Source organism: Trachemys scripta, chromosome 2 (genome assembly GCF_013100865.1).
Source record: "Trachemys scripta elegans isolate TJP31775 chromosome 2, CAS_Tse_1.0, whole genome shotgun sequence".
In the NCBI taxonomy this organism is placed as follows: Eukaryota; Metazoa; Chordata; order Testudines; family Emydidae; genus Trachemys; species Trachemys scripta.
In genome coordinates, this window is record NC_048299.1 from 173,389,735 (window position 1) to 173,413,435 (window position 23,701).

At 45.9% G+C, this 23,701-nt stretch overlaps 1 protein-coding gene across 2 annotated transcripts in view; it reads right to left on the reverse strand.

Annotated features, from left to right (window-relative positions):
• The window catches only part of GFOD1 (glucose-fructose oxidoreductase domain containing 1), a 108,509-nt gene that overhangs the window by 79,080 nt on the left and 5,728 nt on the right, over nucleotides 1-23,701 (reverse strand). Inside the window, exon 2 of one of the 2 annotated variants that reach the window (XM_034762332.1) lies at nucleotides 15,491-15,524. The exons of the other annotated variant lie outside the window; for it this stretch is intronic. The gene's annotated coding sequence lies outside the window, so the exon portion shown is untranslated. The remainder of the gene's footprint in view (nucleotides 1-15,490; nucleotides 15,525-23,701) is intronic. 2 annotated transcript variants of the gene reach the window in all.

Genomic DNA, 23,701 nt, shown 5'->3' on the forward strand with positions numbered 1-23,701 from the left:
TAGGTTACTCTATTTGTCCCCCAAAAAATTATTCTGTATGCATCTCAAACTGTGAGGCTCATCTCCCTGGCGAGAGGCTTCGATCCCTTTTGACAGGAGGTTTGAGCAAGCTCATGGAAAACAGAGTAAGGGAAATCTTTTAATTCATCTGCTTAACCCTTTCCACTATCAGCCTCACAAGAGCCCATAGGCAGCATTTTCACTGTCAGAGGTGTTCACTAATCCTGCGCACCCCAATGTTTGGTTGCCCAATCTGATACACTACAGAGGTTCTAAGGATTCTCTAGCTCCCACTGAAGTCAACCATACCCTTCCCAGTCTCCAAGGAGGACAAATGCTTCCTCTTCTCCTTTCTGGAAAAGACTCTTTTGCAAGTGGTTCTTTCCCCTGGGAATCAAGCTTCCCTTTATATTTTACCTTGGCAATTTTATTCCTGTGCCTTCACCCTGGCCTCCAGGCTCGAAGGAGAGGGTCTTCACAGAAGCACTTTGGGGAGCACTGAGAACTCCCTTGACCTAGTGGTAGATCCCCGTCCCTTAGAAGCCCCAGTAGCAAGATCAAAAGGCACCTGCTTCCATGCTCAGAAGAGGAATTTTGCATTTGGAATTAAGAGCAGCACTTGGGGCAGATTCCCTTAGTGCCTGAGGTTTCCCCCAGCACTTACCAACCCAGGCCAGACTGCCTGCTCCTGCTGCCACTAGACTAGGTGCCTCCCGCTTTGCTGCACAATGGATTGGGGAGGTCAGCAGGTTGGTTTTAGAACCTGTGCTATTGGCCTATTTTTTTAGTTAATAAAAGATTCTCTTATTACCCTCAAAAACATATTTCCATCATGCAGCAGCTTATATTTTTTACTCAGTCCCTTACAAAACCAGAGAAATCAGTGTTAGAAAAAGAAACCTTGCTCTGTAGCAAGTCCTACCACGGTATTCTCCACCAACTTATGGCAGGGAGTGAGGGCAGGAAAGGAGACAAATCCGCTAGGGGGATAAAAATAGCGTCTGGGGGGGATTTGTAAATGTCCGGACTTCCCCCCCATGCAGAGCACGCGCGGCTGATAGGGCAGCCAGCTGGATGGTGCCACTTGCACTGGGCTCCGGCAGCCAGAGAGAGCCCCTCCTCCGCTTCCCCCTCCGCTCCCCTGCAGCTGAGATCACTCCCTCCCTCCCTCCCTGCATTCGCAGATTGCCGGACGTTCGGGCCTCCAGCAGTCTGGAGCTCCTCCCCCTGCCCAGTGCGCTGCTCCGCAGCACTCTGCGAGGGCGGGAACCGGGCTATGCGCTGTGTGGGGGAGCGCGGCAACGTGTCGGGCTGTGCGTGGAGCCCGACACGCTGTTCTGAGCGGCACGGTAAGGGGGTCAGGGGGTCGGAGAAGGGGCAGGGAGGTTCTGGAGGGGACAGTCAAGAGACAGGGAGCAGGATTGGATGGGTCGGGAGTTCGGGGGGGCTGTCTAAGGGTTGGGGGTGTAAGGTTTTGGGCAGTCAGGAGACAGGTAGGAGGTAGGGTCCTAGGGGGGCAGTTAGGATGGGGGGGGTCTCCGGAGGGGGCAGTTAGGGGACAAAGAACAGGGAGGCATAGGTAGGGGGTGGGGTTCTGGAGGGCAGTTAGGAGCAGGGGTCCTAGGAGGGGGCAGTCAGGGGACAGGGAGCAGAGGGGTTTAGATGGGTCGGGAGTTCTGGGGGGAGGGCTGTCAGGGGGTGGGGAGTGGTTGGATGGGGTGTGGGAGTCCCTGGTGTCTGTCTGGGGGTAGAGGGGTGGATAAGGATTGGGTAGTCAGGGGACAGGTAGGGGATAGGGTTCTTGGGGGCCAGTTAGGATGGGGGGGGAAGGGGACAAGGAGCAGGGAGGCTTAGGTAGGGGGTGGAGTCCTGGGGGACAGTTAGGTAGGGTTACCATACGTCCGGTTTTTCCCGGACATGTCTGGCTTTTTGGTCCCCAAATCCCCGTCCGGGGGGAATTGCCAAAAAGCCGAACATGTCCGGGAAAATAGCTTTGCCGGCATCCCTGCCCCAGTCCCCTGCTTACCTTGCGGCTCCCGCAGGCTGCGAGCTGCAGGTGGATTCCCCCGCGGCAGCGGCTGCTGCTGCTCCCCCCAGACACCTCAGCTCTGTGTAGCTGAAGAGCCGAGCTGCCTGAGTGCTACCGGCTTCACGGTTTGCCGGGCAGCCCCAGACCTCCAGACCCTGTGCCCCCAGCTGGGCGCTTCCCCAGCGCAGCCAGAGCCCGGGAGGGGAAGCGCCCAGCCAGGGGCGCAGGGTCCGGAGGTCTGGGGGCTGCCTGGCAAACCGTGAAGCCAGTAGCGCTCGGGCAGCTGTTTCGCGGCTGGGAGGGAGGAGGGGGAATGCGGGGCGCTCAGGAGAGGGGGCGGAGTTGGGGCGGGGACTTTGGGGAAGGGGGCGGGGAAGAGGGCCCCGCGGAGTGTCCTCTTTTTTTAATGAGGAAATATGGTAACCCTACCATAATAATCCAGGGAATTTCCAAAGGGAGTAAAACTAAATCCCTACTCTGATTGCAACTGAGATCTTTATTATTACTGAGCCGTGAAGGAACAAGTAGCTAACCCCAGCAGCCTGTGCCACACTCAGACTCCCACCAACCCTCACTCCCCCGAGCCATTTGGTGATTGTGTCAGAATGGAAGGACTGTATAAATATCTCCTAATATTTCATGCTAATTATTGCTATCCTGGTGGGGAGGGGATGGGAAGAGGCAGGAAGCTGAATGGAGCCTTGACTCCAATCCTCCTCTACAACATATCAGCCAGCAGAGCCACAGTCATTACAGTAGATCGAAATAACCGGGGGAGCGCTCTCCATACCAGCTAAAGAAGATGGGAGTTCTCCTTCTGCTTTTAGCAGAGGAGGGGGAACTGAGCTTCACCCTGCTCCCCATTGCATCCCACCCACAAGCCAGCAGAAGTCAGGCAATGCGCTACACCTGACATGGGGCTGTAGCAAATTAATCCCCTCCTGGAGAAAGGCAGGAAAAAAGGAGGAATTGTGACTCCAAGTACAGTCTAGCCATGGACTTAGAGAAGCAGCAGCAGCAGCTCTCCAACTGGTCTCTTTCCCCCTTCATTTGTAATCAGTCTGGTTACAGTAATATATCACGTTGCTTAAAATGCTCTTTCGCCCATGCTCTCCCTCCCTCCCTTCCCTACTGAGCTGTATTCAGTTGGTTTCCTGTCAGCCAGATTGACAGTCAGTGTTTCCATTTCAATTTTCTTTGTTAATTTATTTTTCCATACTTATGGCTGAGGTGTGTCTCTGAGAAAAGTCCCCCCCTGCTTATCTTTTCATCCAAATCCATCCTCCTTTCCAAATCAAAAAGCATCTGATCTTTTCTAGCTTCACATAAATTTGTGTTTTCAAAGATAAGAAACGTCCAAGAGCGTTAAGGCTTTATAACAACACTTTGCAAATGTGGCTACAGTACGATCATCTCCGTTCTACAGATTGGGAACATAAACAAAGTGTCTTGCTCGGGGTCACATATGAGACAGAGTTAGGTCCAGAACCCAAATTTTATGACTTCTAATTCTGTCCCCTAGCCTGGATCACTCTTAATCCCTTTTACTCTCTTTAATCACCTATCCTCCAAATGCAAGTAATGAGCCAAATTCATCTGCATACTTTCACTGGAATTATCCAAGGAATGGATTTAGCTCACTATCTGTACTTTTGCCTCTGAAATTCTTCCCAAAACATTTAGAAATACCTTTGGTATTAAATCCCATTTTATCCCTACTTCCACCACTTCCATGCCCCTCTCCCGGGATTAGAATGGCCAGCAACCCAAGAAAATAAGAAAAAACAGACACTTACACACAAGGAAATTAATTAAAACTCTGTGTTTTGTCTAAAGGTTGCTGCTGTGCAAAGATACTTTACAGTACTCTATTGGCACCATTTGCACAGCTATGTTCTGCCGTACACTTCCATTACAAATTCCACTCCATTATCCTATTTTCAGGGTTTATAACTCAAACATCAAAATTTGCCCTAGAGATGAAACTCGGCAAGGAAGCCTCGGCCTGAGAGCAAACCCTACTTTTTCAAAAAAAAAGTTTGCTTAATAAATAAATAAATAAAATAAAAGCCGTATGGCCATTTGTAAGCTAAAGAAGTGCCAAAAAGATACAAATGAATGGGATCAGCTTTCGGTTTTATGTTAGCTAACGAAAACCAATCTCTTTAGGTGTTTTGGACACCTCAGTAATTGTCTGGAAATCAGCTACTTCAAACAGACAACTTTTTTCCAGCCAAAAAAAAAAAAAAGGTAAGGAACTTCAGTCCCTAGACTTAATGAACATATAAAGTTCATTCAGGATCAAATGCGGAGGTCTTTAAGCACTTCTGACTTGGGTAAAACCCCAGATGGACCAAATTCTGAAAAGTGGGAAGCATCCAAAAGTTTCAGTGAAGTCAATGGGAGTTGCAAGTGCTCAGCACCTTTCAGGATTTGGCCCTTAAAGCAGGTACACTGGGGGAGTCATTTGCTGTAGGGTAGGAGGGCCCCGCCCTGAATTTTAGGAACTACCTAGGGTGGCAGATTTCTGGGCAGCCACGTAGGGTGGTAGATTTGGCCCAGCCACCCTCTGTAATGATGGAGGGTCAGCCATATCAAATCTGAGTGATGTTTAAACCCAGTGTTTCAGGTTGCAACGCCACTCACTCAATCTTGGGACAGCTGCCGCTCTGTCATCATGGAGAGGTGGCAGGGCCAAATTTGAGTGGCATTGCAACCCTATGCACCAGGATGAATGGGCAATGTGCTGCCCTAGGCCTATGAGGAAGGGGGTGGCAGACTATCTTGAGCAGCCTAGGATGCCACCTCCCTCCCCCTGCTGTCCGGACAGGAAGCGGGGTCATGGCCCAGAGCTAAGCATGGAGCAAGACAGGCCCCGAGCACTGTCCCATGCCAGCCATCAGGGAGAAACACACCGCCAGCCCTCTAACACCCTCTACCTCCTCCAGATGGGGCAGCCTGTTAACTATTCAGCCACAGCCTCACTAGGGAGGCAGAAACAGGAATGCTGACACAACTTGGCCCCTTACAGAAATTTTCTGAAATGAAGCCCCTGAGACACACTACATTCTTCCTGAACTACTTTCATTGGGTAAAATTCACCTGGGATTCAGAGGACCACTCCAAGGCCACTTACATTTCCTTTAAGATTGGCCTTATTCTGTTTTGAAACTTAACTATTGCATAGGCCTTAGACTGTCCCTATGCATAGGAGTGCATTACACCTATTGTGCCTAATGATTTACATGAATCCCAGATCAGGACATGATGCTGGGTAGAATCTAGGCTAACAAGACGGGTAGTATCTAGGCTAACAAGTGCAGCTGAAAAGAGACGTTAACTTTCCCTTGTCGCTACGTATGGGGACCCTGCTAGGAACTCATGCTATCTGAAGGGGAGAGCGTGCAGGGGAGGAAAATATCAACACAGGATGGTTTCCAGTCCACGTAAATCACCTTTTTTCTTTCTTCAAAACATCCACGGGGATCAAAACATGGACTTGACCTGGGAGTAGAGGGGCAGGGCCACACTGTGTGGCATATTTCCCTCCAAAACTGTATCTGACCTACTGTTGAGGAAAATGGATGCTGCCTCAGACAGCATCCAGTCCTGCTGCATGCTCTTTGACTCCCTTCTCATAGTTACAGGGCACTACGGAAGGCCAGCAGTTATTGGCAACATAACTTACTTTTCCTGCCATTGTGCTGTGAGTTATGATACCTGTGAAGGAGCATAGAAGGGCGGTCACTCCACAGAGCTGAGCAGGATTCGTAGGACTGGGGAACCAGATCCCTTTAGATTCCTGGCCTCTGCTACCTCCACTTTTCACCCTTCCACATCTCTGCCAATCAATCCCATGTACTGGAGGAGAGGAGAACCTTGTCAGAGTCCAGAGTACCCTTGGAGCTGAAGAGTTTGGGCATTCAGTCATCCCCCTCTAGGATACTTTAGCACAGAGGGGAGCATATTAAACTCTTCTAGGAAAGCTACAACTAAATCACCGATTGTTCCATACTGGTCTCGTTTCTGTTTTGTATGCCTCTGATGCAATAGTCTAGATCTTCAGAGGAGGTAAACTGGCATAACTCTACTGGCTTTAAATGCTTGACTATAAACTATGTCTCTGAGTTTCCACTGCTTTGCACCTTGTGAAGTCATTTGCATGTGTGCAAAGTGAGCACAAAGTGAGTGTAAAATACTTGATTTTTTAAAAGCAGAACCAAAATATATTAGATCTAAGATCAACCATTCAAAGAAATTGGAATGTATTTTTCTCCAGGTTTCTCTAACAGCATCTCAAATATGTGAGGCATGTTACTCCTCATACAATCCACAGTCTTTTCATTAACAACATAAACTACTGTGCACATTAATCCAGCCTCTCATAATTTTTAGTAACATACTTTCAGTCTGAGGCAGGATATTTTTTGTTAAATCTCTTAAGGCTAAATTTAATGTACTCAATTTTCCTATCTGAACCTCAAGACTTATCCTGCAGCTATTGGTCTGATTTCTCTCTTGCTATGGTCATGCTCTTTCAAGAAACTACTTCAATCATTTCACACCTGTCTGTTACTAAAAAAATCAAGAAAGCAAAATTATCTGCATCTTTAATTTCCTGACTGCTAAATTCAGGACCTGACATACGTCAATGTAACAGATGATTCCAGGAAATCGAGACAGAGAATGAGGGAGAGAAAAGGGAAGAAGCTTGATAAAAGTAATCCATACCTTTGAATATTGTTAGGGCTCAGTCACCTACTTCTTAACTACCATTTGATTCTGTAGTTACACTGGGGCATATGTCCTAGGGTGACTGGCTTCTTTAAGAGAGAAAGGGTTCAATTCACCTGTGACTAGTTAGTTGCCTCCTAATGAGGCCTGATAGAAGGCACCTGGCCTCTATAAAGACCCAGGAATCAGGTCAGAAAGAGCTAGTGAGTACTACTTGAGACAGTAATAGATAGGAATGACTGGGGTAGTAAGAAGGCTGATGATAGAAGTAGTCTGAGCTAGGGAATTCTGCTCAGCAGAAGACAAGTACTAAGATCTCTAAGTAAAGGGGGAGAAACAGATCAGTCAAAGGAGGCTGAGCCTAGGAAAATGAGGGTTGATTCTGGAGGGATATTCCTATGAGAAGCAGCTCAGCCTGGTTATTACCTGCAGCTCAAAAGGGGCCTTGGGGAGTTGAATGCTGTAGGGAGTGGTCTTGCAGAAGCCCTGAGTTGAGGATTGTGGGAGCAGACCTCCAAGAAGTATGGAGAATGGCCAGACATGTAGAGCCCTTGGAAGAGTGAGTGTTAACTCACAGGTAGATAGCCTGGTGAATGGGCCCTGAAATAGGGGTAGAGGAAGTGGAGAATGGAATGGGTGTTGATTCATGAGTGGGTATCCTGGGGGACTGTAGGAAAAATAGAGACAAAACTTACCTTTGCTGTTGTGAGTGGCTTCAGGAGGGTGTGCTGGTGGGGTGAGATCTGTTATAGCATACAAGTACAAAACTGGATCTTGCACCCTTCTAGGCAGGATGACAACACCACAGATAAGTTTTCTAGTACCATCTTGTTCTGTTTGTACATTGCCTAGCATAACCGGGTACTAGTCCATGATGGGCTATTGGGCATTAGTATAACAAATTTGATCAGAGCAGAATAATTTATTCAAGTTAAGTAGCCTCAAATCTTCTTTAAACCTCAGCTAGATTCTGGTAAGACTGCTGGGATGTAGAACATTGAGAAGGTGGAGTGGTGGGAGGCCCAGGCAATTTTGCTGGGATGGAAGGAGAAAAAACAATGTGAAGTATGTGTTTGAAAAAATATCCATTATTGTCTGAGTATAACATGGTTTCTTTAGCTGGGTTCAGGGGCCAGGAGGTGATGGTTTGGTTCTGTTCCTGAAAATGGGGGAGAATAGGAACCTGACCCTGGAAATGTCCTTGAAAACTCTACTCTTTAGGCCACCTTGAAAGTGTGCTTAAGATCCAGAAGAACAGTAGGAACTGCATTGCCAGCAGTTCCTTCCACCTCCTTGTCCTCCCATGATCAACTCCTGGCACAGCACTATTAATCTCAAAGGAGGCCACTTGCTGCTGCCTTAGAATGGATCCTTTTTCCTCTTATTTACCACTAGAGGAAGGATAACTGAGGTTACAAGTGGACTATTGCACTCCTGGTACCTGCTGTTCCAATCCAGAGTTCACGTCTCACGTACAGGACTTAGATTTATCACCCACGCTAAAATAATGTCTTTAATGGACAATATTTATTTTTTTTTAGAAGTTTTCTTTAAAAATTCTTTTAAATAGAAATAAACAATTACTGATGTATAACTCTGCAGTCTTCTTAATTCTATAGCTTCCAGCATTCTGGTTCTAGGTGCCTGACTTGCATAATCAATCTCCATAAACTTTGCACTAATCATACCGTATGTGGGTCCTTATATTTGTGTTTGCTGACAGCTATTTGGGGCCATTCAGAGTGAAGGGATTTGCAGAATCTGATAGTGTAGCCCCTTACTCCATAAATAGTACCATTGATTTCAATGAGATTATTTGTGGAGTGAGGCACTATTCAATGTGAGTAAGGCTATTGAAATTTTGCCCTGTATGGTTATTTTTAATATGAATATGCACATTTCTTCACTCTGATTACAATCCATATGCTCCAATTCCTGTGCTCAGAATTTCCAGCTCTGAACATAACCACCTTGATTTTTTTTCTGTCACTTAGATTAAAGAATTCTGCGTATTTTAATCAAAATAGATTTAAAATATAGAAATATCTCACCAGGCATAGGCACCAACTCCGTGGGTGCTCAGGGGCTGGAGCACCCATGGGGGAAAAATTGGTGGGTGCTCTGCACCCACCGGCAGCCCCCTGGCCCAGTTGCCTCTGCTCCCCAATTGCCTCTTCCCCTGAGCATGCTGCTTCTCCCCCTAGCTCCAGCGCTTGCTGCCCCAAAACAGCTGTTTCATGGCAGCAAGCACTGGGAGGGAGAAGGGGGAATGTGGCGTGTTGGAGTGGGGACTTTAGGGAGGGGGTTGGAATGGGGAGTGGGGCAGGGGTGGAGTCAGGGCAGGGCTGGGGGGGCGCAAGCACCCACCAGCACTGGGAAAAGTTGGTGCCTATGTCACCAGCTCCATAAGTTTGTTGTCAATGTCTGCTACTTCTGATCAGGAAACCTAAACTGACTATGTAGATTAGGAACACTCTTGAATGCATGTGAAAGCAGTGTGCTTTCAAAGTTCTTATAAGGTACACTCAATTTTAAAACAATTTCAGTATCTGCAACTGGATTCTCTATACGACATTAACAATTCTTGCTCTCATGCATTCATACAGAATATTTCCTAAATTTCAGCAATCTATCAAAACAGCACTTTCTATCTGGTTAATTAGGGTCAGATTTAATCCCCTGTGCACAATGGTTTTACACACAGTTACGTTGAACGCCTCATCAAAAGCTGGCCCTCTTCTCTTTCAGTATGGTGGAGTAGATGCAAGACCATAATTAAGGTTGCAGCAGATCACATTTAAGATACATCATTACAGGTTCTTTTGATGTATCCTTTGTAATCTGATTCAGTAACTAGTAGAGTATCATTAACATTACACTGCCGTCTTCCTTTAAATCTACTGTGAGCTGAATGTCTTTAATCTAGGTAACCCTCTAGCTGTTTATCAAACTGGCAAAATGCATAGAATATCCACAAAGGGAAGCTGAGTGTGGCTGTTCATAAGAGGATTTTTCTCCGCAGTTTTATTTTGTTCTAGGTCATTAATAAGTACAATCATGGTATGATGTGACTCAATTGTAAATTGCCTCAACTTCAGCAGCTGGCAATACTATACCTGCCTTGTGCCTACTCTGGCCCCGCTTTGTTGCATATTTTTTTTTTATGCCCCACACTAGAGTGCATGTGCCCCCCCCGCCCCCCCCACCCCAAGTTAACACCACACATGAGATCATAAGGTCTGGAACACTTAAAAATGCCCTGAGCTGATTCTTAGCATCTTTTAACATTTGAGCATCTCTAACTGCAGCAGCAGATCTGAACTTGCTGGTGTTGGCAGAGCTTTTTGCTCAAGGTTGTATTTGCAACCGACGTTGTATGCTTATTTGCTATTAAGTTGTTTGTTTTCCAACATACCAGCTACTCCGATCTGTCCAGAAATGGACCGACTCCTTTTGAAAATGAAGAGGAAAAAGCTTTCCAAGCACAGAAAGAACCAAATCATACACTGAACAGCATAGAATCCTCATTAAAAATAAACATACATCTACCAGCTGTAGACCCATCGTTGCTGGTATCGAGCTGATTTAATACCATCTCTGTGGCAGCCACTAAATAAGAGCCAAATACCAGATTGACTATATGCAATAATCATCAAAATAATATTCAATGGCAAATCTAATCCTACAGCCAGGGGCTGCAGGCTTGTATAATTTTTGATGGTGCCCAGAACGGGTCCAAGTCCCATGCGGGCTCCCCCCACACCTGCCCTGTAAGCTGATAGATATATTTTAAAATAATGTAAAAATGTGAGGGCTCTGGCATGGGGCTGGTGATAAGGGGTTTGGGGTGTAGGAGGGGCTCAGGCAGAGGGTTGGGCTGTGGAGGTGAGGTTTGGGATAAGGAGTTTACATTGCAGGAGGGGGCTCAGGGCTGAGGCAGAGGGTTGGGATGCAGAGGGGTGAGGGCTCTGGCTGGGGGTGGGGCCAGGGATGAGGAGTTTGGGGTGCAGGCAGGCTGCCCCAGGGCTGGGGCCAGAAAGGAGGATTCCCCTCCCCCGTCCTCTCCCCGCTGGCAGCAGTAAGCTCTGGGGGAGGGGCCCCCCCCTTCCCCCCCCCCCCCCCACTGGCAGCACACTCCTCTCACACCACTGTCACTGCACATGCTCCTAGGGCCCCTCTGAGGTCCAGGAAGCCCCCTCACCTCCCCTGTGGTGGGTGCTGAGGGGGGACTGCCATCACATGTGCACCTCCTCCCCTGCTGCTGCCCCTCACTGTAGCCTCACTGGGGGTGGGGGATGGAGCTGCCCGTTGCCCACCATGGAGCAGGAGTGGTGACTGTGTGTGGGGAGGCCCCCTGTGCTGGTGGAGGGTCCTGCGGAAAAGGGAAGGGTCTATCTATCTGAGGTGGAAGGGCAAGGTCAGGGTCAGCCTGCGCTGGCACCAGTGGTTGGGGGGCACTAGAATCCTGTGACGGCAGCTGATGCTGGGAGCTGGCAGAGCGGAGTGCAGCGGTGGAGCTGGAGGGGGCAGCTGCCCAGGGCACAGGCAGGAACGCTTGGAAGAGGTGCGTGGGGGCGGGGCAGGGGGAGAGACCCGGCCCCAAACATTGGTCAAGCCAGGCTCCCAGGCCCTGAATATTGCCGGAGTACAGGCACCACGGGCCCAAATAACTCGCCACCCCTGAGCACAGCCACAGCTCATGGTCACATCTTCACATTGCTCTAAATATTTCTCTTCCTCCCCACACTGGGCACTATATGCTTGTGGAGCCTTATAAGGCTCTCCCTCAACTTTTCCTTCATTTTTTAACCTGACACCACAACCATGATCCTTCCTCCCTAAAAGATTTGCACTGCAATCAGTTTGAAGGCTGTCCCATAACCAACAGAAATGGGTGCCACTTGAGTGAAGTACCTGGCTTGCTTTCAACAATCAAGAGCCTAGGCCTTTTTGAGCTTTTATTGCAACTATAAAACCTCCAAGGAAAACCAGCAGGCTAGAGCAGTGGTTCTCAAAGCCAGCTTGTTCAGGGAAAGCCCCTGGTGGGTCCCGCCGGTTTGTTTACCTGCCGTGTCCACAGGTTCGACCGATTGCGGCTCCTACTGAGCTAGAGGAGTAACACACAGGTCTGTCCTTCAGATATTAGAATGACTTTGTGTTCATGGCCTAATTCAGCCAATTCTATTGATGCTTTGTTCATTAGGGATAAAGGAGAGTCTTGTGGTTAAGGAACAGGGGTGAAAATCAGGAGACCTAGTTTATATTCCTGCCTTTGTCACCACTTTGCTGTGCGACCTTGGGTGAGTCAATTAACATCTCCATATTTCTGTTACTCAATCCGAACTTCTGAGGGTCTTGAGAGGCAAAATTCATTGTTGTAAAATGCTTTCAGATCCTCAGTCACAAGATGCTGTAGAAGTATTGCTACTTATTTTGTCTATAGAAATAAGGTCACAAATCTTTTGTTCATAAGAGTGGGATGCTTATAACGCAAGTTACTCTTCTTATGTAGCCTCATCTTGGAGTTAGAAAAAGGTCTGGTATAGAGACAGTTTTATCTTAATCACATTTTTCATTTATGTAGCATCTTTCATCCCCGAAAATCAGAGTTCTTTACAAACTCTGGATCAGTTCATTAACTAGTATAAACTGATGTACCTCTGTTGACTTCTCCATGGGGTTGCATTCCTGATCACCTTGGGTTCAAAGAAGAATTAGATAAGTTCATGGAGGATAGGTCCATCAATGGCTATTAGTCAAGATTGTCAGGAGTGCAAACCCATGCTCCGAGCATCCCTAAACCGCTGATTGCTTGGAACTGGATGACAGGGGATGTGTCACTCAAAATTGCCTGTTTTGTTCATGCTCTCTGAAGCATCTGGCACTGGCCACTGTCAGAAAACAAGATATTGGACTAGATGGACCATTGGTCTGACCCAGCATGGCCATTCTGATTGCTTAATTCTCATATCCATGGAATGAACATCCTATCGTGGCATTTTGAAGCATCTCATTGCAAAATACCTTTCACAATACTAAATAACAAAGCAACTTCACACGAAGTAATTAGTCACAAAAGACTTGCAGGTTCTATCATGTGAACCTGCTGAACAACTTTCATATCTATTGCATCAAAAGTACTGAAGTGAGCAAGGATTTGCAGAGTCAGCCTGAGATGCAAATAATTTTCCAAATTGACACCAAATTTCCCCACTCAGATGATATTGCCCTGCTGTCTGCATTGTGCTACTAGTCATTTTCTTTAGTCCGTAGTCTGATCTCAGTCATACCAGTGTAAATCAGAAGTATCTCTGCTGATTCACTAGAGCTACTTTAGATTTACACAAGGTATCAGAGATCAGAATCTGGCCCGCTGTTTTTATATCTATTAACATGCATTAACTCAGCCATGATTGTTGATATCAGGTGAGCACTTTCCAGCTGTTCCCTAAGGGTATGTCTTCACTAGCTTTAACGTGGCTATGTAGCGATGGCACCAGCCCCCCTCGAGAAAGTTGCAGCGCTGTAAAGTGGCAGTGTAGACAAGTTATTTTCTTTCTCACTATATAAACTGTAGAATTATGTTGCTTATGGACTGAGGGAGGAGGGAATTTCCAGGCACTTTTAGAATAGATATTTTTCACCTTAGTTTTGGGATAGATATGAGTTTGCCCTCATTTTTTAATTCACTTTATAGCTTTAAGCAATGTCATTTGATAACTATTTTGTTCATTGTCTGCTCTTGTTTGACTCCACTGTAAGTGTGCAGTTTTGAAAGTTGGTCTGAATAAACCTTTTTTTATGCATGTGAAGGCTAACACTCCAGGGACTCTCATTAATACAATAATGACCTCTCTTTTTGGCACTTCCTGGCAACTAATCATCAGCTGGAGGCACTGAAGGCTGCCAACATCCACTGCACGGAAGTGCCAGAGTCAGAGGTCCTTATATAAGCCATGGAAAACATAAAAAATACAAAACAAAACAATTACCTTTTTTCTGTCTGCTGGACTCAAAGTGTGTATGCTGCTAATGTGGGATTCAAGGCATCAAGTTTTATCCATCACTTAAAAAGTGGCACAGTAACAGATGAGAAAAGAATTTTATTCCCAGTGTCAAATAACGGTTTGCTCTTATTAGCAGCATTCATTAGTCACATTAATTCACCTGGCTTTAAAATCCTCAGTGCCAGGAGCACGTTTTGATTTTTCTCTGGTTAGGACCCTGCTCATACCTATATATATATGTGCTATATATGTTCAGTAATAACCCTCCTCACTATCATTTGCTGAGTGTCATCTGTGTGTGCTGGATACTGTACAAACATAAAGGAAGTCACAGACCCTTCTCCAAGGAGTTTATATCTTAAGCCCCAATTCTCCAACTGGATCCGTGTGGGTGAGCATGAGTTCGATGTGGTTCCTTCCACCAAGGTGGATCCAGTTGCAGAACTGTGTCCAAAATCTGGCACACATGATAAACCAGAGGCAAATTCAATCACCTAGAAGTACAGCTATAAAAAGCACCAATGGGGCCCAAGCAGAAACAAGGCCCCTTAAGTCAGTTCTATGCTCATAATTAGCAGGTGCAGGTTATCGGTTTCTTGGCTTTTTTTTTTTTTTCTTCAGTGTCTGCTTTCCCAGCAGCTAGTCCTAGGTGCTCCCAGAGCCCTCACACCCACCTGCTGCTCCAGCCCAGAGCCCACTCCTAACCCCTCATCTCTGGCCCCACCCCCAGACTGAGCCCTCACCCTCTCTTGCATCACAACCCACTGCTTTAGCCCAGAGCCCCCTCCCGCATCCCGAACTCCTCATTTCTGGCCTGGCCCCAACCCAGAGCCCACACCCACTTTTGCATCCCGACCCCCTGAGCCAGCCCAGTGAAATGAGCAAGTGAGTGAGGGTGGGGATAGCGAGTGACAGAGGGAGGTGGGATGGAGTGAGGGGGGGGCAGGGGCGGGGCCTTGGAGGAGGGGGGGGGCAAGGGTGTTCAGCTTTGTGCAAGTGGGCAGTAGGGTTGCCAACTTTCTAAGTATGGAGTCAGACATGGGAATGTGCCTGAGAGACCCAGAGATAGGAACAGTGACCAGTTACTACCCAGACGGCTTAGAAGTATATGGGATTTTGTGGTTGGGTCCACTCACCAGAGAGGCTACAGGGACAGGTTGCAATGTACCGGTTGTTGAATGTATAACAAGGACATCCTTTCTCCAAAATGTTCATTAGACACTAGGTGTGGGGGATTGTTTGACATCTGACAATAGCGGGGAGGGATTGGGGAAAGACAAGGTTGAGACAATGTAAAGTCAGTGCATTATTTGCATAATGTAAACAGATTTTTTTTATTATCTTCCTATTCAAATATACTTTGCACAAAAAAAGGAGTCACTGCAATCAATGGAATTACATCAGGAATTAATTTGGTCATCAATCTTGTTTTAAACTTAGAACTTAGAAGTCCAGTGGTTAGGGCACTAGCCTAGGACGTGGGAGCTGTTCAATCCCCTGCTCTGCCTTGAGGAAGTCAATTAGTCTCTCTGCTTCAGTTTCCCATCTGTGAAAAGGGGATAATAGCAATTTCCTACCACACGGGTGTTGTGAGGACACATGCATTAAAGACTGTGGGGTACTCAGATGCTATGGTAATGGGGGGCATATGGGTTGAAGACTCACTACAACTAATTAACAGACTGTGTAGATGCAGGTGTAAAGAAAAAGTCAGCTGTACCTGGATGATACTTCAGTTAAAAGGAAGATCTGATCTGGAGTAAAAGATGAAAGAAACAGAATAACCTCACTTACTTTATTGTGATTTATAGAGCCATTTAAATAACAGAACTGTGTTTTTTAAGATGATTTTATTTAGCTTAGCTAGACGAGGTCAGGGCTAGTGAAATGTCAAATTAACCACCCTGGAGCTGAGTTTAATTTTCTAATTTAATACATTAAAAATCTCAATCAATATACATCTGAGACCACTTAATATCAACTTGCCTGATTTATCTAAATCAATATAATGCACTGTTAGGCCTTGTCTATACATATAATTTGCACTGCTCTGTAACTATACTAGTATACTTAAGCAATACAACCCTATTTCCCCCACTTCATAAACATGTTTATACTGGTATAGCGTATTCCCATATGGGAAGGGGAATATGCTAGACCAGTATAAGGCTACGTCCTCACTATGGGCGGGGGGTCGATTTAAGATACGCAAATTCAGCTACGCGAATAGCGTAGCTGAATTCGACGTATCGGAGCTGACTTACCCCGCTGTGAGGACGGCGGCAAATCGACCTCCGCGGCTCCCCCGCCGACGGCGCTTACTCCTACCTCCGCTGGTGGAGTACAAGCATCGATTCGGGGATCGATTGTCGCGTCCCGACGAGATGCGATAATTCGATCCCCGAGAGATCGATTTCTACCCGCCGATTCAGGTGGGTAGTGTAGCTGTAGCCTAAGGCATTATACCAAGATAACTGCACCCACACCACAGGTTGTACCACTATAATTATTATGATAAGAAAAACACCACACCCCTAGCCAACGTAATTATTGGACACAAATCTGTGCAGACCAGGCCTTAAACCACTTTAAGAGTGTCAACACAAGGGAGTTGCACCAATTTGGTTAAATCAATAAAACATGTTGTAGACCTGAGACTGGAAGCTCTTTGGAGTAAGAACTATCTTTTTGTTATAAGTGTGCACAATGTCTACTACAGTGGGACTATGATCTTTGATTGCTGACTCCTAGGAGCTACTGAAACATGAATAATAAAGTAGGAAACATGCTTCTGCTGTGGTGACTTCATCCTCAGCTGGAAGAAACCCAGATCACTTGTCTTCAAATCCTGGTTAATATAGTGGCAAACTGATGACACTAAATGGTCTTGGCTATACAGATGAGCTGGAATCTAAAGCATTTAATGGAAAATACCACCCTTATTTACAACAAGGATTTGTCCTTATTTTCAGGCAGTGGTACCCAGGTCCCACTAGTTGCAGGGGGAAATCCCTAAGACATATGGGATAAAAAACTGCAATAAACTTTCATTTACACCAGTGCAATTTATCTGAGTTCCAAACAGTAGTAAGCAGCACCCATGCAAATTACAGGTCATAGAGGTTTATCTGGGCTGCACTGGGCCAGCTACATCAGTGGATGTCCACCAAGTCAAAGCAATCCTCTATGTTATACAACATCTCCCATTCTAAAGAGTCAAAGTGCTTTCAAAAGGAAGAAAGCTAGAAGTGACAATAGCAGGGAGCTTGTAAATCTTGAAAGTTTACTTTTCAAAAGGATTGTCATTGGTTTAATTTATCTACACATTCCTCCTTAATTACGCTGCTGCTTAGAATTCTTCCAAAACCTAAAATCAGAGGCACAGCACAAGTACTTTATCTACAGAGTTCTTACATAAATACAATGTATTATCCTTTATCTGTACCACTGGGGGCCCACTAGCGCCAAAGCATGAAGAAAAAATCCTTTGAGGTAAACTTCTGAAGTAGAGTCAGCGAATTTAACATTACAATGGGTGTGAGGACTGGCCACAAATTCAGAATGAAGGCAGAAGACCATGCAAGCAAGATAAATATCTGGGTAAAGTAAGGCCTGGTCCATACATAGTTTTTATACCGGTATAACTATGTTATTGGGGGGGGGGGGGGGGGAGTGGATTTGTATTTTTAATCAAAACAATTAAATCAGTACAACCCCTAGAGAGGACTCAATTATACCAGAATAAGGTGCCTTTTTACCAATAGAACTTATTCCCCTTCCCATATAAGAATAAACGATTGTAAGCAGTTTTAGACAAGTATAATTGTGACCACTTGATTGGGATTGTGCCGCTTTAACTATGCCAATGTAGTTTGTGTGTAACAGAGCCTTGGGATTTGTTGAATAACAGAACTGAGAACAACCTCTGTTATAATTTTAATAGTACTAACTAATAAAACACTTTGAGATACAGCTTGTATGAAAAAGGACTTACAAAATAAAGATGCATTATACTGTATTGTTGCTATTTATTTTGCTTAGCACTGACCATGTGCTCAAACTTGTAGAAGACGTGCAGATAAAGGAGATCCCTGCCTAAAGAGCTTACAGTGGAAGGCCTTGTCTATGCACAATATTACCTGATTCAGGAACTGGTACAAATCACCAACAGTGGCCCTACGAGTAGAAAAGGGCAAGTCATGGTTTGCCCCAATTTAGCTAATCACTGTTTCCCGTGATTCCTAAAGCCTTGTCCACACTAAGATAGAAATGTTTTGTAAGATACCAGAGTTGTCATCAGTTCAGTTGAATCTGTATTAGCCGGCCCATCTACACTGGGGCTCTCAATGGTGCTATCTGGCTCTAGTAGCCATTCTCAGCACCATGTCAAATAAACCCATTCAGAACAAGTCAGAGAGCCAGCTAAACTATGGCTTGTCTACACCGCAATTTTTCGCTCAGGGGTGTGAAAAAACACAGCCCACGTTAAAGGGCTGCCAGTGTAGACTAGCCCTATGGCTCCCAATGCTGCTAATCCACTGTTAGCAATGGTGCGTGTGACAGACAGGGCTGGTGCAAGCACTAGGCGGCCGCCTAGGGCGCCAAGTGGTTGGGGGTGCCAAAAAGCGGTGCCCTAAACATTTTTTTTAAACAGCGGAGCACAAGGCTGCCGCTGCTCCCCACCTCCCAGCTCGAGAGGGGCTGCCTGCGGCGCGGCCAGTCCCTCCCCCTGGGGGAGCAGCCGGTGGCGGAGCGGGGAAGGGAAGGGTCTAACGCTAGCATTTACGCCTTCTTCCCTGCACCGCGGGCCGAGTCGGGCTCCCCGCCACCCCCAGGGTTCTCAGCGGCGGCGGCAGCAGGCTCAGGCGTGGGGGTGGCTGGCTGCCTGTGCTGCCGCTTAGAGCCCCGGGGCAGCGGAAAGCCCGGCCCGCAGTGCGGGGAAGAAGGCGCAGCTGCACTCTGCAGTTTGGGCGGAGAAGCTGGGTGTCTACTCCGCCTGCAAGGTACCTAGCCAGGCCGCAGGGAGCCGCACGGGCCTGCGGAGCGCCGGGGGGGTGGGCAGGTCCAGTTCCTGGCCTGGGGAATGGTATATGTGGAAGCAACCCAGGCACCCCTCCCCCAGCCAGCACCACCCCCTCCAACACCAGCCGACCAGCTACCTTCTCCCCTGTGCACCCCCTGCCCCAACAACCCACCCTGTCTTGCCACTTTTGCCTCTGGGCAACCTCCACCCAGCAACACCCACCCCCAGGCAGCTACAGTCACCTTCACCCCTGCATCAACCTCGGGACCACCACCCCCACCTGCCATCTCCCTCCTGCCCACTTCTCCCTTATGCCAATCCCTCCCTGCCACTGCACCCCCTGCAATGAGCCCCTTTTGCCTCTGTGCAATCTCTTCCCTGTCACTACATCCCCGCCCCCCTCCACCTCTTGGCCACCTCCATCTCCTGCAACAATCCCACGCACCCCCCTCTCTGCCACCTTCACCCCCTGGAAGAGCCCCCATACGACCCCCTGCACTTTGTGAACATCTGGGCCCTGGGGGGAATTTGGCCGTAGGAAGGTGGGGGCTGGACATCGGGGCGGGGGGCACAAGGTGGAAGTTTCGCCTAGGGAGCAAAATATCCTTGCACCGGCCCTGGTGACAGATGTGGCAATATCCTGGAAAAATCTTGTTGAATTAAGTTTAAGTATCTTTGGAATCCATTGTATTCAATTCAAAGGTTATGTATTATTATGGGCCTGGATGATCAAAGGACTCTATTGAACAATGTGGCAGAGAAGAAAGGTCTTTTGGGACACTGAGTGAAGTGGATTTCCTGGGAAATATCTGGAGGGGTGAGTGCAAATTCCACCCCTTCCTGGTTACAGGAAAACCCAGACTTTAGCCATTACAGCTTAAGGAAGGGACCATTGTCTTCTGATTATCTGTTCCTAGAATCTGAAGATCAAAGGCCCAGGCTGTATAAAGGAAAGACTAACCTATGCATGAGTGTGCTTGTTCTGAACTGAGGCTGTTATGAACTTGTAACCACAGGAAAAACTCCTTGGTGTGATTTGAAGTACTGACTTCTAACAGAGCCCCTGTTGGAGTTGGGGAGGTGATTTCTGGTAAGCTTATTAGCATGTGTGTTGGTTCTTTTATTGTTATATGCTTTCACTTTAAGAATAAATGTGCTTGCTTAGAAAGGGCTGTATGGTCATTTGTAACTGTGGGCAATTAGACTGTTCATAGACACTGAAGAGAAAGCAAAGCGCAGACAGTGGCCTGCTTAGTGCTTGGCTACCCTTGTGAGTTACAGTGCTTTAAAGGAGCCCCGAACACACTAGCTCACTACCCGTCCACACTGGCAAGGCACGTAGAGCACTCTGACTCCGCGGCTAGAGCGCTCCTGGTATTCCACCTCGGTGAGTAGAGTAACGTTTGATGCGCCCCCGCTGGAGCTCCCCAGTGTCAGTGTGAACGAGGTGTTGCATTACTGCGCTCTGATCGGCCTCTGGAAACATCCCATAATCCCCTGAAGTCAAGTGGCCACTCTTGTCATTGTTTTAGATATGCCATTTGAAAGCTCCGTTTGACAACCAATGAAGCTCTGCCAATGGTAATGATGATGGGGAAAAATATCTGTCCCTGTATACATTAGTACTGCCACTGTTGCTAACACCAGTGGAGCTGGACTAATGCTAGACCAATGATGCAAAAAGTGCTAGTGTACGAGAAGGCCTTCACTGCAAACACAGGTGGTAGTAACTTTGCTCAACTACCCCAGTGATTGTGATGGTGGGAAAGAGGGGACGATGCTATATGTTATCTCCATGAGAGAAATTTATTGTTCTAAGAATTCATCTAACGTCCTCGTATGCTTGTAAAACACTTTGGGCCTGATCCTCTGTTATGTTTGTTGACTAATATATGCTGGCTAGCAGATAAATATATATCATATTAATTATATAATTAATATCAGCACTATACATATATTAGTATGGATTAAGCACCAATAACATAAAGCACAAATATTGTAACAGTGATCTAGCCTAAACTGGCCTATACCGTAATCCTCTTCACTTATGCTAAGTAACCTATAACTCCTTGGATTTGCTGAAGTAAGCATTTGACATAAGTAGATAGGAAACTTGTCAAAATCAAGATACATTCATACTATGTCTTAGTACAAGCTAGGGAAGTACCTTCATAGACCAGTAACTGGAATGCTAGTATCCAAAACAAAGATAAGGAAGGAACAGAACAAGAAGTTACGGAACTGGGTCAAAACTGATGGGTTGGATTTTAGTGACCTGTAAAGGGGTGTAACTTGTAACATCATCATATAAATAATCCCAGCTGAAATGTGTAACTTTGGGAGCACCCCTTATGTGTAAGGTGAATGTAACTTTGCTGCACAGGATTGCTCTTTGGAGACTGGTATCGCATAGAACCTTTTTCCTGTGCCATGCTAATAAACCTGACTGACACTGCTTACTTGGTCTCTTGGGTATATTTCATAACGAACCAAAGTATGGTGCAGCAATTGATTATACAATTTATTAACACTTTGTGCCTTCATTTACAGTGGTGCAATATGCTACTATTCTGACTTGGTTTTACACGGACTTAGCAATGATGTGAATGACTTCACAATGAAGTTCACATACATGCAAGTGCACCAACCAGTTTCTAAGCATTCTATAAAGCCTTGTCTACACACAAGTTATACCACTTTCGCTGCACCAGTGTAGTTAAGCAGTACAATCCTAGTGCTAGCATGGATACGGTTATTTCCATATGAAAAGGGAATATGCTATATGGATATACAGCACCTTTATATCGGTATAACTAAGTTCACATAAGGGGTTCTACCAGTATAACTATCTGAATAAAAAAAAAAAATCGTACCCTTAACCAAAATAGTTATACTGGTACAAAACAGGACTTCGAATCTGTGGGAACAGCCTACACTCTGCAGCTCTAAGAACTGCTTCAGTCAAAATTATTTCCATCTAAACTGGTTTAGTGCCAGTGTGGGTGGGAGCTAGCTGAAACAGTGCAACTATTTTTCCTGCTACTGCCCTGGAAGCCTTTGGAATTCTGGGAGCTAAGCCTGGAATTGTGGGATAGGTACGAGAGGACACTACAAATTAAATGGTTTGGAGCGGTACTAGTTTGGACAAAACTGCATCAACTCAAACCAATTCAGCGTAACTAGAGTGTACTCAGTTAACTGTACTTAAATTGGTTTAATACAACTGCTTCCATTATAACTGGGGTAATTCTCTAATGTAGAGAATTCTCCAACTTCCAATGTTTTTACCAACAAGTGAATCAGACAGTGGAGGATGCCAAAGCCTTGTCTACTCTAGAATTCCCACCAGTGCTGTTCCTCTTAGAGCAATTGAACTGGAGCAGCACCAATGGGAGTTTCCCCCCCTAAAATTTTGTAATGTAGACAATGTCAAAGACAAATAAAGAGAAAACAGGACAATGTGGGAAATCCAGAGAAGTATCCATGATTTGAGGGACAGAAAGGAGAGGACACAGAGGAGAGTGGGTTATTGTTGGTGTTCAAGCACAAGCCAGGGCTACCATTGTTGTTATGAACTCATGACTGTAGCTACTGATTTATATTGTATATGGATCATATACAGTAGTATTTTCCCTGAGTAAATCAGAACCTTGACAAGACCACAGGTACAATCCTGCTGTATTCCAGTAGGAGGTTTGCTTGAATAATGATGAGTTGGAAGGACTGCATGATTGGACCACGTATCACTAAAAGAGTTGGTTACCTTTTCCTGTAATACACGTTGTTTGTTCAACTGGTATTGAGTATGTACAGCTGATGGCCAATGTATTGTTTGCTTTGATTTCCTAGTAGGTGGCTTGTGCAAGATGGGTACCTCTCACAACTACCCTGTATGTGCTGTTTAAATTGCTTTTTGTCTAACTTTTTCATTTGTCATATGACTGACATAACTCAAGTTTAAAATTCTGCAAAGTCATCTGTTTACCAAGCACAAGATATTCTACTCAGTATCCTTGCTGCTGGGCCACATTTATACTGACTCTATCAGGACAGATATTACATTGCTATTAATAAATAATTATGCTGTTTGCCTTAATAGAGCCTCTCATCCCAAAGGACTCCAAACCTTTTTACAGACAATGGATCAAGTTCTACCACAGTTACAACTATGCAATTGCTTAACAGGGTTAAATGGGTATAAAGGAAGGTGCAAATTAATTATAGATTAGATTCATGAATCACTTCACTACCACTGACATTACCTCTACTTCTGGGGTAGACGTGCTGCCAGTATTTTGGTACCAGAATGAGGTCCTGACCTGGCTGGCCTCTAGGTGCTACTGTAATATAAATGTTTAATAATGTTTAGACTATATTCCTGAAAAATATACCGTAAATATTTAGAGCATAGCAGAGTTTTTAATCTGCATAATGTGAAATGAGAGAGGAGGCAAAGACCTTATCAGAGGAGCTGGGGGCAACCCCCAGTGACGTATTTCAAGAATATCTGACACTAGATGCATTCCAAAGGCAAAACATTTGCTCCTTAAAAGTATTTACATGAACCCTGGGAATAAGTTATCTCTGGCAGGAATGGTTTAGCAGCACCCACACAGTGGGGGAATTCCAGCAGAGACAGAGAAATGACCCCAACTTTCCTATAAATTTACAGGTGACATTTTAACAAGGATTTCCCAGGAGCCACCTCAGGTACATCAGTGGCTATCATGCAGCAGCTGTTTAGCAGCACACAGTAATACTACACAACAGTTTCAGGCAAGGATTGAGGAATATCATATTTAATACATTGTCAGAATTCAAGTATTGACAATTTTTAACTGGGTGGAAAGTTAGAACTCTTTCCAGAGGGATAAAATCATGTTGCCAGTACCGGTAACTCTTCTAGTG